Genomic DNA, 12010 nt, shown 5'->3' with positions numbered 1-12010 from the left:
ACAGCACAGCTTCTTTACCTTAGTTGTGCTGATGAAAGCAGGATACGTATTTTCTACTACCATCATTGTTTTAAAATCAAATTAAACTTCTATGATAGCTATACACGGTGAATCCATATATCAAACCCTTATCAAATGCTGCCCTCTAGTGGAACATTAGTAAAATCTTCTGCTAAAAATAGGTGTTTAATTAAGGCTCAGATGTGTTTTAAAGGAGAGAACAGAGTTGATGTATGTCTTTTGAATTTAAACAGTTACCATCCAACAATGACCTCTATCCTATATTGTCATTGTTTCCTTAAATATTTTAAACATTTGCCTTGCTGAGAATTTTTTACCTTAACACACAAATATAGTTTTACTTTCTAAAGCAGACCTGAGTTGACTTCACAAACACTCCAAAAAAGAAGTTTAAATGCATACTATTTCAAAACAAGGTACTTTCAGAACTGTGTTGTTTCTGCTGTTCAGTAGCTCAATCGTATCTGACTCTGCAGCCCCACGGACTGCAGCTTGCCAGGCTTCCCTGTCCTTCACTATCTTCTGGAGTTTGCTCAGACTTATGTCCATTGAGTCAATGATGACACGTGTATGCACAATATTTTAAAAATCACATATCAGCAACCCTGTTCTGAGTCTGAATATTGTTAAAACAGAAAAAAAAGAGCAACTTTTACAATGTAAGGGCATTGTAGCAAAAAAGCAGCTGGGGAACCTGGATTTGGTGTCCTTGCTCTAGACATATTGGCAACCACTTGGAAACTTCTCTCTAGCCTCTCTGCCTCATTGCCTGGAAGTCATTCATCACTTAGTTTAATAAAACTCAGGACCCAAACACACACATGCTGCCAAGTTTTCTAAGCTTTAAAAATTATTCTTTTCCAGCCAGGTCAGACTTTGTATTTACAGAATACTTATCCCTCCCTAAGAAGCCCAGAATGGTTTGTCCAGATCTCCACAGAGTGATTCTTAATCCAATTACGTCCAAGCAAAGGACGGGTGGTAGGGAGACGACAGGTACCAGAGCATCCTTTCAGCGCCTGGGGGCAGAATCTCTGCATCTGATGACAACTCCCTTTCCTGGGCCTCATCTATCACACGGCTTTTACATCTCTCCATCCAAAGATAGGAAGAAAAATACATTTTAAATCTCCAAGAGCCTGCGTTTTTCACAGCAGGCCCTACTCCACCTTTCTAAGCTGCGGTGCCTGGTTCCCTGCTGCCCGGAACAGCTCCGAGCAATGACGGCCAACATGACTGTCACTCGGAGGCCTGGCGGGGGGAGAGAGAGGTCCCCTCACGCCCCATCCCTGGGGACGAGGACGGTGAGCTGGCCCTCTGGGTCCTGTTCCGAGATGCGGTCAGGGTTAGAACACAGCAGAGCTCAGCCAGTTCCTGAAGGTCACCTTTACAGCCTGACACCCAGCTCAGCCACCGGCTTCGCAGTCCAAATTCAGCCTTCCTTACTCTCTCTCAGCTAACCATCTCCTTCCTGTCCTCCTTACGGTCCATGTTTAAAAACATAAGTCCATACCTCAGTGAAATATCTTTTTGTTGGAAAAGGCTTGATTTTAACACCCAAGAGGAGAAATAGACATAACTTGGAAAGAGCGAAAATTTCCACGGAAGAGGTAAGTCAAGGGACCGTCCTCGGGCCACCACCCACCCTTCTCAATTTTAACTCTCCCTCAGGTTCACAGATAAATGCCTGTTATTATCACCTCTATTATGAAACTCTGTCTCCACTTACAATTATCACCCCCTTTCATCTTCCCTGAGGTTGCTTCCTTTGATCCAGAGTTGTGTGTGGCTTCTCCCGCTGTGCTGTGGAAACTCCCAGCCGGTATTTCTGCCACACTTTCTTCAGTTTTTCTAAATACTTTCCTTCTTCCTTCCCTGGCTCTCTTTTCCTTACTGGCAGAAACACATCCAGGGTGGAAAGGCTACATTTGAACCAGGTTTAATTTTTTAGACACTAACATTTGTGATAAGACAGCATGGCCTTTTAAAAAGATTAATGGATAAAGAAATACCTTGTATAGGTTTGGCTTAACCAAAAGAAGAAGCAGAGCGGGAAAGAGGCAGAGCGGGGAGAGAAAACTGTCTTCATCTCTCATCAGGAAAGACACAAAGAAGTAAAAACAGAAGGCCCGCCTCCCTTCCTACATAATTTGCAGACTGGCTACACAACTTTCAGGACCTAGTACAAAATAAAAATGAGGAACACTTCCTTCAAATGTTATTAAGATTTTCAAGTGACAACAGCAAGGTATTAAACAGTGAGTCCACTATATACCAACAGGTTCCATTCTGAGAGTGTGTTCATGGGTCCAATTTGTTCGTATGTCCAACAAAGTTAACCTGGATATCCAGCTCACACAATCAGCTATATAGTACTGTTTATAACTTATAGTACAGTTAACAATTCTTCTTATAATTCTGTTTATAGTATGGTTTATAATTCATGTCACACAAATTATACATAAAAACAAACATAAAATACACAAAAAATAAAGATAGCATTTTAAATCTTATATCACAGTACCTTGAAAAGTTCAGTAGTTCAGTACCACAGCTGGCATACAGGGCTGGCATTGAGTGAACAGGCAAGAAGAGTTACTGGCTGGAGGAGGGAGTGGAGGTAGGAGATGGTAGGACTGCAGGGTCGTCAGCAATATGAGATGGAGGGCAAGCTGCAATTGCACTCACACCTGACTTTAAGGGAACACACATCCCCATCTTTGAAAGTACACAACTTGAAGGTTGGTATGTAGGGGACTTAGTGTAGCAAGTATGGGCCCTTCTGAGGGTGGGGCTCTGTGTGACTATACCAGTCACACACTCCTGAAGCTAAATAAGCTACCATACATCAAAACAGCAGCCTTGCTGTACTAGCTATATTGGGGAATTTTCCCCCAAAATGGTCAGCCCCTGCTAGGCTGATCAACTTGGCCTGGTTTGTCCTAGACTATCAGAGGTTTAGCACTGAAAACCCCACACCCCAGGCATTTCCCGAGAGCCAGGCAAATTGGGACAGTGGGTCACCACCCTCTTCTCTGAGGACCCAACCTAGTGACAGAGCTACTGATTTCTACTGGTCTTAATTTCTTGCTCCAGAACCAGTGGCAATCTGAAGCCAGTCTCCAACTCTGTGGAGGTGTGTGAAGCTATTCCAAATGTCCCTAGATTTACTGCCTGACTTCTCATGTCCCCAGAGAGCAGCCTAGCAAATTATGATTTTATCTGCTCATGCGTGTCAGAAGTAAGCTAAAATGTGCTTCTGTGTAGCAGAACCGGTTGGAATTTCTTCTAATTCTAGAAATAAAACTGCATTTCAGGATTTGGCAGTTGTGCACTTGTAGTCTTTCTTTCTTTTTTTTTTTTTAAAAGGTGTGAGATTCCAACAATGTGCAAAGTATTATTTCTATTAAGACAATCACACATGATATAATGCCTGGCCATGAAACAGAATAGTCATTAAAGGTAACAAAAAATATATCCATGTAAAAACTAATGAGGACTTCCTTGGTGGTGCAGTGGGTAAGAATTTGCCAAATGCAAGGGACACAGGTTTAATCCCTGGTCCAGGGAGATCCCATATAGGATGTAGCAATGAAGCCCTGGGGCCACAACCACTGAACCCATGCTCTAGAACCCACAGCTGCAACTACTAAAGCCCGCATGCCCAGAGCCTGTGCTCCTCAACAAGGGTAGCCACAGCAATGAGAAGCCAACGTACCTCAACAAGGAGTAACCCTTGCTCACCACAACTAGAGAAAGCAACAAACAGTCAGTGCAGCCTAGATAATTAATTAAATAATTAACTGAAAAACTAATGAACTGTCATTTGTGTCATTTTTTTTCCAAGGGTATGATCTTAACTAAAAATTGAATTTCACCTGTTCGTTTACTGTTAAATCTGAACTGAACATTCACTGAGCACTTTTCTGGGTCTGGAGATATCTTGGTGAATTTAGTACCATATCTTCTGTGGAACTGCTTAACATTTAAATGTTCTCAGTAATATGCTAAGACAAAAAACTAGTTAATGAGCTCGGTAAACAGATATCCACCCTGCTTCTGTCTTCCTATCATTTCCTGGTACATATTACACTCCCCTGGGATATTAGCTATGCCAAAAGTATTTCAAAATTTCTTACTCAGCTAATGTCCCTCACCTCGGTTAATGCCCTTGTATATTCTTCACTGAGAAATTAAAAGACACTAGACAGAAGCTCCTACAGCCTCCTCAAAGCAAATGGACCAGTCTGCTTTACCTGCTCCCTGTCTTGCTGGTCTTCTTGGAAGCCACAAGACAGTGCTCTGGTCCTACCAGAGTCCAGCCCTCCATGATATTCTGCAGTCCATCCCTTTTGTCCCCTCAAAGACTTGCTTCCCATCCCCAAACAACTTTTAAATATTCTTTCTCTTTCATAAATCACCTTCCAACTGAAAGATGATACGCTAGGATGATGGTTCTCAAAGTATGGTCCCTGGAACATCAATATCAGCCTCACCTGGGATATGTTAGAAACACAAATATTTGGGGGGTGAGAGAGCTGGACCGGTAGTTTGGGATTAGCAGATGCAAACTATTACATATAAAACGGATGAACAACAAGGTCCTACAGTATAGCACAGGGAACTATTTTCAATTGCTGTTGTTCAGTCACTAAGCCATCTCCAGCTCTTTGTGACCCCAGGGACTGCAGCACGCCGAGGTTCCCTGTCCTTCACTGTCTCCTGGAGTTTGCTCAAACTCACATCCATTGAGTCAGTGATGCCATCCAATCATCTCATCCTCTGTAACCCCCTTCTCCAGCCCTCAATGATTCCCAGCATCAGGGTCTTTTCCAATGAATCAGCTTTTCAATATCCTGTAATAAATCATAGTGGAAAAGAATATGTGTGTGTATATATACACATATATATAACTCACTTTGCTGTACAGCAGAAATTAATACAACATTGTAAATCAGCTATACTTCAATAAAATAGATTTAAAAAGTAATACTTGGGTCATATTCCAGACATCCTGAATCAGAAACTCTGGGGCTGAAGCCCAGTAATCTGTGCTTTAACAAGCCCTCCAGGTGGTCCTGCTACACACTAAATCTTGAGACCCACTGATCTGTGGATGACACCGCTCAGCTTCTCTCCGCACCACCTCACACCTGTGTCCAAAGAAAAGGTGGCTAGATCACCAGGACAGAGAGAGCTCTCCAGAGTAGACTGGAGACTGCTGTCCTTGACCTTCTCCTGATCCTATTTTTATTAATGACAGGGAAGCACAGAAGGCACACCCATCTCATTAACCGATGATAGAGAGCTGGATGGCATAGAGATGTTGAATGATGACATTAGTACCCAAAGACACAAAGTGATGGTCCAAATATCTCAAGATGAAACTTAATAGGGTATATTAGTTAGGATTAGATTCAGCTTTGAGTGACAGAAAACCCAAAATAGCATTGGCTTAATAAGAGAAATTTGATATTTCTCATTCACACAAATGAACTCTGGAAGTATCAGGCCAGAGTCAATGGGGTGGCTCCACTCCCTGGAATTCCCGTCTGTCCCATTTGTAAGATACAGCCTTATCGTCAAGTCAAAGATGGAAAATTTATGTTTCAGATAGCAAAATGGAGAAAGGATGGAGAAAATGGTCCATTCTTGCTGTCTTTTAAGGATTCTGGATAAAATCACATTATCCTGCTGCATCCTACTGGCCAAAACTTAGTATGGCCATAGCTACAGTGGAGGCTAAGAATTGTAGTCTTTATTTTTCTGGGAAGCTCAGCTAGAAAACTATGTTATGGAAGAAAGGGAGAACAAATAGTAGGACACAATGAGTAGTCTCTACTGACCAAAGCAAAAACAAAGACCTTTCCAGAAGGTCTAAATGCAAATGTCGGACTTCCCTGGTAGCCCAGTGGTTAAGAAGCCACCTGTCAACGCTGGAAACTTGGGTTTGATCCCTGGTCCGTGAAGATCTCACATTCCACAGAGCAACTAAGGCCAGGGGCTGCAACTTCTGAAGCCCAGGCACCTAGGGCCCAGAGCCAACAATGAGAAGCCCAAGCACCAAAAGTAAAGCATAGCCCTCTCTCACCACAAGTAGAGAAAGCCTGCAAGCACAGCAACAAAGACCCACCGCAGCCAAAAAATAAAATGTGAATGTACCTTGAAGAGTATTGGCAGAGGAGGGGGAGGTAGGGAGTAACAGCCCTCTGCTGTCTCTCTATGCTGTGCGTAGTTGTCCAGTCATGTCCACTCTTTGCGACCCCATGGACTTTAACCCATCAGGCTCCCCTGTCCATGGGGATTTGGGCTTAGGTGAACAGAAAGTGGTGGTGGTAGTGGTTTTGTTGCTAAGTTACGTCCAACACTTGGCATCCTCTGGACTGAAATACATGAGGCCCCTCTGTCCATGGGATTTCCCAGGCAAGAGTACTGAAGTGGGTGACCATTTCCTTCTCCAGGGGATCTTCCCGACCCAGGGATCTAACCTGCATCTCCTTCATTGGCAGGCAGGTTCTTCACCAACTGAGCCACCAGGGAAGCATGAGAAATAAAACTGAAATTCTCAGACCCAGTGTTAACTTCAGGGATGTCATCAAGATGTGGCCCTTCTCCATATCTTGGCTGTATAGTCCTCCTTGGTGGGTTAATTCCTATGCTTCACATGGTGGCAAGATGTTTGCTCACAGACCCAGGCCGCTCTCCTCTGAACCTGCTGGTGGGCCAGGAGAAGTTCACATTCACTCTGCTCCATCATATCTCCACCTGCTTCTCAAGTCAGCCTCCCCCAGCAAGGTGGTTCCCAAGCCTGACTACTCATTGAAATCCCTTCAGGAGCTTTTTAAAATCCCTGATACCCAAGCTTATCTTCCTAAATCTGACTTTATTGGTCGAGGTGGGACTCTGGCATTTTAGCAATTTTCCCAGGTGATTCTGTTGTTTATCCAGAGTGAAGAACCCTTGATCAAGCATACCATGGAAAAGTGGAAGCTTTGCCTTTTGGATGTCTCTGGAGTCAGGTCCCCAGACTCTGTGTGCATGTCATGTGTCTCCTCCATCGGGTCCTTAATGAACGGTTGGGGACCCCTGAACCCCCACATCTGAGTTCCCTTCATAGGATTCCATGTCTCTCTATGGGGCTAGATGGAGACCCCTAGACTGCCCTGCCTTTCTATCTCCCCACGGTCTCTGCATATGGCTGTCAAGGTTGATTTTCTTTTACTAAAGGACTGGGATGATTTTAAAAGGAAAACACCAACAGGAAGGAAAAAAAAATTAAAGGTTTGGAGAGCCATCTGCTCATAGACTATAATTGAAATCTAAGACCAAGACCTGAAGAATGTCAACAATTAAAAGCTCCATAGCAAGGATTAGTTGATCAAAGAAGGTAGGAAGGATTATCCAGAGCAGGTCACAGGAAATCCACAAGAGCATGGACTCTGGAAGCCAAGAGAACAAAGGCTGAAAGCACCAGCAACGAGCTCACCCACTTTAGTCAGTCTTCTGTCTACTGACCTCACCTGGTGTCATCTATGCTGGTGACTTCTTTCAGTGAAATGTGAATATTCTATGCTGGTGACTTCTTTCAGTGAAATGTGAATATTCAGAGCGATGGCTGAAATTTCACTGGAAGCTCAAGTGACTCCCCTTGGATACGTTGTCCATAGATACTCAGATTTCTCTACAAAACAAAAAACAAAAAAACAGAAGCTCATATAGTACAGGGAACTCTGCTCAATATTTTGTAATAAACTGAAAAGGGAGAGAACTTGAATAAATACATGTATCTGTGTAACTGAATCACTTTGCTGTACACCTAAAGCTAACACTTTTTCATTGTTAATCAACTATCCTCCAACGTAAAATGAAAACTTTTTAAAATAAATAAGATGAAATGTAAGGACGTATCTGGTGGTCCTGTGCTTAAGATGCTGTACTCCCAAAGCAGAGGACCCTGGTTTGATCCTTGGTTTCAAACTCTTTCAGTTCACATGCCCAACTAAAGGTCCTGCATGCTGCAATGAAAGATCCCACATCTGCAACTAAAACCTGGAGCAGCCAAATAAATAAATAAATATTTTCAAAAATAAATAAAGAAGGCACAAGCTCTGGCCAGCCACTGGGAACCGCTGCCTGAGAAACAGTGTGGTAATCACCAAGGAGATGAAGGCGGCCAAGAGCAGGGAGCCGTTGGCACTGCAGCCCCTTGAGGGAGTGGACCTCAGCCCCGGGCAAGATGAGGGTATGCTTAAGTTCATCAAGCAAGAAGGCCCTGGCATGGAGATGCTGATGATTGGGGAGTGAGTCTCTGTCCACTACAGGGGCTGGCTGCTCAGTGGCACCAAGTTCCACTGCAGCCTGGACCGCAAGGACAGGTTCTCCTTTGACCTGGGGAGAGGGAAGGTCATTAAGGCTCGGGATGTTGCTGTAGCAACCATGAAGGCAGGCAAAGTGTGCCACATCACCTGTAAGCCAGAGCATGCCCAGGGCTCAGTGGGCAGCCCTCCCAGGATCCCTCCCAAAGCCACACTTGTGTTTGAGGTGGAGTTGTTGGAGTTCAAGGAAGAGGAACTGATAGATGAAGAAGACAGGAGATCAACAGGAGAATACGCAGGTGACGGGGAGGGCTATGCCAAGCCCAGTGACAGCGCCACCCTGGAAGCTGCACCAGAGGGATGCTTCGAGCACCAGCTCTGTGACCCACGAGAGCTCAGTTTTGAAGTTGGTGAGGGAGAGAGCATGCATCTTGCCCTGTGGGCTGGAGAAAGCCATTCAGTGTGTGGATAAAAGAGAACATTCCATTGTGTATCTTAATACCTGTATGCTTTCAGCAATGCTGGGAAGGAGAAGTTCCAGATCCTGCCAAATGCTAAGCTGATGTATGAAATACAGCACAAGAATTTTTGAGAGGGCCAACAAGTCCTGGGCGATGAGTTCTGAGACGCTGGAGCAGAGGACTGTAGTGAAGGAGCGAGGTGCTGTGTGCTTCAAGGAAGGCAAGTACAAGCAGGCTGTCCCGCAGTGCAGGAAGACTGTGTCCTGGGGCTTCCCTGGTGGTCGTGGTTGAGAACCTGCCTTGCAACACAGGGGACACTGGTTCAATCCCTGGTCCAGGAAGATCCCACATACCATGGGGCAGCTGAGCCCGTGCACCCCAACTGCCAAAGCCCGAGTACCCTAGAGCCTGTGCTCCACCACAAGGAGAGGCCACTGCAGTGAGAAGCCTGCGCCCCGCAACTAGAGAGTGGCCCCCGTTCCCTGCAACTACAGAAACCTGAGCACAGCAGCGAAGACCCAGCACAGCCATAAATAAATAACTAAGTTTTTTTTTTTTTTTTTAAAGAAGAAGATTGTGTCCTGGCTGGAATAAAAGTGGAGCTTCTCTGATGAGGATGCACAGGAAGGTGCAGGCCCTTCAGCCAGCCTCCCACCTCAACCTGGCTGTGTGTCATCTGAAGCTGCAGGCCTTCTCAGCTGCCACTGAAACCAGTAAGAAGGCCCAGGAAGTGGACAGCAACAATGAGAAGGGCCTTGTCCACCAGGGAGAGGCCCACCTGGTGGCGAACGCACGGGCTGACTTGCAGAAGGGCCTGCAGTTCTACCCAGCAACAGGGCAGCCAAGGTTCAGCTGGCCATGTGCCCGCAGCAGGTCCACAGGCAGCTGGAGGGGAGAAGAAGCTCTATGCCAGCATGTCTGAGAGGCTGGCTGAGGAGGAGAGCAAAAGGCCCAGGCCGCAGTGGCTGCAGGAGAACAGCCGGCTGACATGGAGATGAGAGAGCAGAATGACGGGGGGTGGTGAGGGGGTGGGAGTGGGGCAGCCTCAGCCTCACCCCAGCCCTGTCCCCAAGACTGCCTGTCCCCCAGACCCCCAGCCCTCACCCTACTCCACCTTGGTGTGTGTGTGTATGTGTGTGTGTGTGTGTTTTAGTCTCTCAGTTGTGTCTGACTCTTTTCAACCCCATGAACTGTAGCTCACCAGGCTCCTTTGTCCATGGAATTCTCCAAGCAAGATTATGGAGTGGGTAGCCGTTCCCTTCTCAGGAGATCTTCCCAACTCAGGGATCTAACTGGGGTCTCCTGCGTTGCAGGCAGATTCTTTACCATCTGAGCCACCACAAACTGAAGAATTTTGAGTGAATTAGAGCTTTAAAAAATTTACTTAAATAAATAAAATATAGACTCCTCAAAACAAAACAGAAGCTCACGCAGAGCTAGGAACTTCCAAAAAGATCTTCTCCAAATGTAGTACTCCTCAAATCCTTCCACCTATCAAGTCAGAGATCTGGAATTCCTAAACTGTATGTGCTGAGGAGCCCAGGGTCACCGCAGTGAATCAGATGAGCCCCGCAGGACATTTTAAACTTTTGAGGAAAACACAAGAACACTTATAGGGTGCCATACAAATTACAGTCAGTAAATTACTTTGGATCTAACTACTTAGTAATCTAAAACCTTATACATTTTGGACCTAAGAATAAATAACTGAGCTGACTATAACCATGAGCCTAGAAAGTTTGGGAAAATTTGAAACAGGTAAATACTTGACTCCAACACTCTCTCTTCCTCAAATTTACCATCACTGCAGCTGTCAGTCTAAAAATAAGATCCACCCCCCCGCCCCCATCAAGAGCACAAATATTTGTTTCTTACTCCAGCTCTAAGGGAATTAATTGTTCCCATTTAGAAGTTATAAACAACTATGGGTTAGGTGAAATTTGAATTTACAATAGAAACAATCTAGATAGCATACTAAACTGAAATATTTCACTTCAAGCTCAGCAAATATCTGAAGAAATCTAATTTGTATTCAGAACATTTTCAGGGTTTATATCTTTTGCTTTTAGGCCAAGAGTGCAGGATGAGTATTCTCATAACAAAAAAGAAAAGAAAACCATTAGGTGAAAACCGTAGGCCTAAATCCTAGTTTATATCAATTAAATTTGTTTAATTCCATGGCCAAAGAACAAATTTCTAACTCTGGCTTTATGTATGTGTTAGTCAGGATAATCTTGGTTAATGTTACAGTAAGTCCCTAAAAAGAAAAACTCTAAAAATCAGTGGCTTAACACCCCACACCCCACCCCCTTGCCACAAAGCTTTATTTCTCACTTACCTAGGCAATAAATAAGATACCAGATAAATAAGCAAGGAGGTAATCACAGACTGTGGCATGAATCTTATTGATAATGTGGGGTTTCTTCATTAATTTATCCAACAAATTTGGGGTTGAGTAGCAGATTTTATACCAGATATAGTTCTAGTGCCAGCAATATGATGATAAATAAAACAAAGCTTATATTATTCTGGGAGGAGACATAACCCACAAATGACACATAGAAAAAAATAAGCAGAGATAAGAGCTCTTAAGAACAACAAGGCAAGATATATGGTGGCCTTGGCTAAGTGATGTTTGTGTATTTTGGGGTTCCATGTGGATGCTAATGAACCATCAGTAAAAAAGAGGTAAGTAGTGTTATGATGTATGAATAGAGAATATAACCACTGTTCTGGGATAAATCAGAGAGGCTTTTCTACCTCTAAATTTGTGCTGCCCCTAATCATCAATCCTGGGATGATTTTGTCCAGGCCATTTCCCTGGATGAGGATACAATCCAGAGGAAGACCTAGAAAGGCCGGAACTCAGCTGGATCCCTGAGGTTCCAAGAAAATGGGAAAACCTCACTTGCTTTCACCCAAACAACAAGTATCAGAAGCACAAGATGAGGTCAGGGTCACCAGTAAGGGAAATGAATGGGGACAATGACAGGGCTGACTGGAGATTCTGGCTCTTAAATCATAACTACTGTCATCATCAACAACATGGTCATCCTGATAATGCAAGTATGGAATCTTAATAGAATGCCAGGAAATGTGTTATTTTCATGATCTCATTCAATATATTATATGCAAATTAATTTTACTTGTGTTATATACTCTATGGATTTCTCTGGTGGCTCAGATGATAAAGCATCTGCCTACAACGCAGGA

The 12010-nt window shown here is 44.2% G+C and overlaps 1 pseudogene; it reads left to right on the top strand.

The window, feature by feature from the left end:
- Positions 1 to 1241: 1241 nt before the first annotated feature.
- On the top strand, positions 1242 to 9821 carry LOC120878822 (annotated as a pseudogene).
- Positions 9822 to 12010: the final 2189 nt, after the last annotated feature.

This window comes from Oryx dammah, unplaced genomic scaffold (assembly GCF_014754425.2).
Source record: "Oryx dammah isolate SB20612 unplaced genomic scaffold, SCBI_Odam_1.1 HiC_scaffold_19, whole genome shotgun sequence".
Classification (NCBI taxonomy): Eukaryota; Metazoa; Chordata; class Mammalia; order Artiodactyla; family Bovidae; genus Oryx; species Oryx dammah.
This window is presented reverse-complemented; position numbering and strand designations above follow the sequence as displayed.